The 4,171-nt window shown below is 40.0% G+C and overlaps 1 non-coding gene across 1 annotated transcript; it reads left to right on the top strand.

The window, feature by feature from the left end:
* The first annotated feature begins 601 nt into the window (after nt 1-601).
* On the top strand, nt 602-708 carry LOC141680811 (small nucleolar RNA R71). Its single transcript, XR_012558422.1, has one exon. It is a non-coding gene; the product is annotated as a small nucleolar RNA R71 (small nucleolar RNA).
* The last annotated feature ends 3,463 nt before the right edge of the window (nt 709-4,171 follow it).

Here is a 4,171-nt window from a genome sequence, read left to right as displayed (position 1 = left end):
CTTGCACATGAGCCTCAACTCCTCCAATTCAGATTTGTCATTAGCTTGAGGTAACTGCTGAAGTTGAAGTTGTTGCCTAGGGGCATATACGGTTGTTGGAAACCAGGAGGGTTATACTACTTTGCTGTGTATGGCTGATAAGGTTATTGCACCGCATTCTGATTGTTGCTCCAGCTGAAGTTAGGATGATTGCGATTATTAGGATGATAAGTGGCTGGAGATTGCTGTTGTGATCTCTGAAAGTTGCTCACAAATTGAGCTGATTCGCTAGAAATAGCACACTGCTCAGTTTCATGTGCCCCCGCACAAAGCTCACAAACACTAGTGATTTGATTAACTCCATAATTAGCCAACGAGTCCACTTTCATCGTCAAAGCTTGAAGTTGAGCAGCTATAGCATTAGCTGTATCCACTTCCAGAATTCATGCTACCTTGCCTTGCAACATTTTTTGCGTAGGATTCTGGTATTCATTAGCTCAATCAACTCATAAGCTTCATTATAGCTTTTGGCCCAAAAGCTCCACCAGACGCTGCATCGAGCATAGGTCTAAACTGTGCGCCTAACCCATTGTAGAAACAGTTTATAATCATCCAATCGGGCATGCCATGATGTGGGAACTTCCTTAGAATCTCCTTGTATCGATCCCAAGCCTCACATAGAGATTCTCCAGTTTGCTGCACAAACTGAGTAAGAGCATTCCTGATTGCAGCAGTCTTCGCCATAGGCAAGAATTTAGTGAGAAACTTTTGAGCAAGATCCTCCTATTTAGTGATAGACCCTGGTGGTAGAGAATGTAACCAGCACTTTTTCTTATCCCTCAGAGAGAATGGGAAGAGTCACAACTTGATAAAATCTTCAGTCACCCCATTAAACTTGAAAGTGTCGCAGATCTCGATAAAATCCCTGATGTGCATGTTGGGGTCTTCTGTCGGAGAACCCCCAAACTGAACTGAGTTCCATATCATCTGAATCGTGCTCGACTTGATCTCAAAGGTGTTAGCCGAGATGGCCGGTCTGATGATGCTTGACTGAATATCATAGATCTTAGGCTGAAAATAATCCATCAAAGCCTTCGGAATTTCTGCTTGATCTCCCAATACTACTAAAGTTGGTTCCTCGACTTTCTCTTCTTCTTCTAATTTCTCTTCATCCTCAAAAAATTCCCTTCGAACCACTACAACTTCCTCCTCGGCTTGATCCAGAGTTCTCTTATGAGCCCGCGAACGCGTATGCATACACGCTCGCTAGAGTACCTGAAACACGACAAGGAAAAGAGTAGGTAAGTAACAATGTTCGAGTCAATGAACTTTACGATCACTGATGACAAACACATAAACTAAAAGTTAACACCGAGTCCCCGGCAGCAGCGCTAAAAACTTGTTAGGGCTAAACACGCGCTAATAATTCACGCAAGTATACGCGTTCGTAAGTAATATAGAATTATTTCTGGTTCGTTCCCACAGAGACTGGTTTATGTTAACCTTGTGATTTATGCACTTATGCAACAATGATATGGCTATTATTTAATGCTAAGACGAATAACAATTTGGGTTTTATTTAAACTATGATTAACTAATTAGAATTATACTAGAGAACATTAACTAAGAGATTAAAGAGAGTTGAATAATATATGACACAAACATGGGATTCTAACTTTATTAAATACTTCATTCAATAGCCTTATTGTTCTTAACCTTAGCATGTAATGGTGATGACACTAATCAGATAACATGAAACTGATAAACGCCAACTTTCGTTACACTAATAACATACTACCAGACATCCACAAAAGAGATAGAAGCTGAATAGACACCAATTATATTGAGACCCTATATGTCTATAGAATTTGACAACATAATGGCTTAATGCACAAGTTATCTATCGTGATTACACAGGGCAAGTAAGATGGTTAAAATTACCTACGAATCATGCATAACAAACACATGAACCTATGCTAGCATGGCAAGTTCTAAATCCTTAAATTCACCGTCGCTTCATTAAAGATTAACACGCTATCTTATAAGTTCGCGACGCTCATAAGACGAATAAGCACAACCAATACTAGGTTATCATACAATCACCACACACTAAGGCATCAAAATAAATTAACTAAAGAAATCCATAAATAAATCCACTAGAACCCCACGATAACGATTAGCCCATAATCGGACTCATCATCAACGTGGATTCTGATGAAAGCATGGTATAATAAACGTAGTCTTTATACTGAATAAATAATAAACCAAGTATGAAACAAGAGTATAGGTTCACGAATAAGAAAACTAGCATCCAAAGTTACAACTTAGAACAAAGAATCACAAGTATAAACTAGATCTTCTTCGCCTTCGTCGAATTGTGCTATACGGTCTTCTTACGCCTTCTCCTTGAGCTCTGGTACATCTCCTTATGAAAAACGACCTTTATTTATGTATATATATCAGCCCATGCATAGTAAAAGTCCATCCAATCAAAAGTCCACAAGAATCAGGATTCTGAAATCCCGACCCGACGCGGGCGCGCTGTGTTTCTGCTTCTCGGGCGCGGCCGCGCGCTATCACAGCGCGGGTGCACCGACCTTCTGGAAATACTTTTACTTTCTTCTTTTCTTGCTGAAATGAGTTGTTCTTTCACGAGCCTTTATTCTTGGACACCATCCTAACACCATATTAGCATCAAATCAATGCTAATTCACCTGAATTCCTGATTAATGCCTGAAATGCAAAAACACTATAAAACACATTAAAACACCAACAACTTGACTACAAAAACACCAATTCAAAGCTTTACGGAGCGTTATAAAGTGTCATAAATGCCACTCAACAGGTAGTACTCCTGAGGGGGAGCTATCTAAATCCTCTCCAATTCAATTGGAGGTTCCTCGTGAAGGGATAACTCCCCTCAAAACCCTAGCTGAAATGGCCTTGACAATTGAAGTTGGGAGTACAATTGCCAATGATCCTGTCATAGGGGAGGCAAGTATAACACTTTCTGGTGACAGTGTGGTGCAAGACACACAAGGCTTTGAGGCTGGTGTACATGACAGTAACCCAGTCAAATCCCCTCCAATTCAATTGGAGGTTCCCACTACAAGTGGAGGACAACACACTGTAGTAAACACAGATAAATCTGTGAGTAAAACTGTGAATTTACTCACAGGTGGTTCTGATCCCTCACAACAACCCTCAACCTCACAACCTCCACAACCACATCATGTCTCTAATTGGCTCTAAGAAACTGTACCTCAGTCAAATCTTGAAGAATTCAGGGTAGATCAGCTTGCAGGCCTAGCACAAATCTCTCAATAATTGCTGAATTCTGACATGTTTAACCAGGACTATCAAGCAATCATGCTCTCCTATCAATCAGATGTCCAAGAACAACAGGACAAAATTTTTAATGAAGCTGAACATGATGGCAACTGTGATGCTTAGTTGAACAAGGACTATAATCTGGAAATGAAGGATGTTCTAGCTAGGTTCAGGGAAGAGTATTTGACAATTCTGGGCAGCAATTCTAAGGCACTGACACCTAGTAAAGTCTATTATGTAGTCAATGAAGTTTCAAAGGCTCAACTCAAAGCTTTCCATCTCTTTGGAAAAGCTCTAGAACTGAGATTGAATGGTCATGAAGATAGGATTAGAAAACGGGTACATGATAAAATGGATGAGATTATACCATCTCAAGTAAAGATCACTTCCAAGTTCAAGCATTCTGCTGATTAAATGTCCAGGATGAATATTGATACCATTGAAAGGGAAGTCAAAAATCTCAAACAATCCTTCATCTCTCTTCTTACAGTGCTCCAACAACAAATCACTCATTCAAATGACACAAAGGTCAAGTTGGAGCAACTCCATCAAAGTAGATATGAGCCTTCAGCCTTGCTCATAGATGGTATCAAACAGGTTGTAGAAGCAACCTTTGGTTCCTCAACATCTATTAGCTCTTCTCAGTCTGGATCCATTTCTACAAATCTGCCAATTCAATCTCTCCAAAATCAAATCTCAGAATTGCAGTCATCCAATGCTTCTCTCAACACTCAATTCAAGGCTTTGACTTCTCTAGTCAAAAGCCAACATACTGATATAAAGCTCGTGGTGGACTCTCATAAGCACCTTCAAATACAAAACTCTGTTGCTTTGGGAGCCATCATGGGCAAGAACAACATTC

The sequence above is a fragment of the Apium graveolens genome, chromosome 1, assembly GCF_009905375.1.
Source record: "Apium graveolens cultivar Ventura chromosome 1, ASM990537v1, whole genome shotgun sequence".
Taxonomy (NCBI): domain Eukaryota; kingdom Viridiplantae; phylum Streptophyta; class Magnoliopsida; order Apiales; family Apiaceae; genus Apium; species Apium graveolens.
This window is presented reverse-complemented; position numbering and strand designations above follow the sequence as displayed.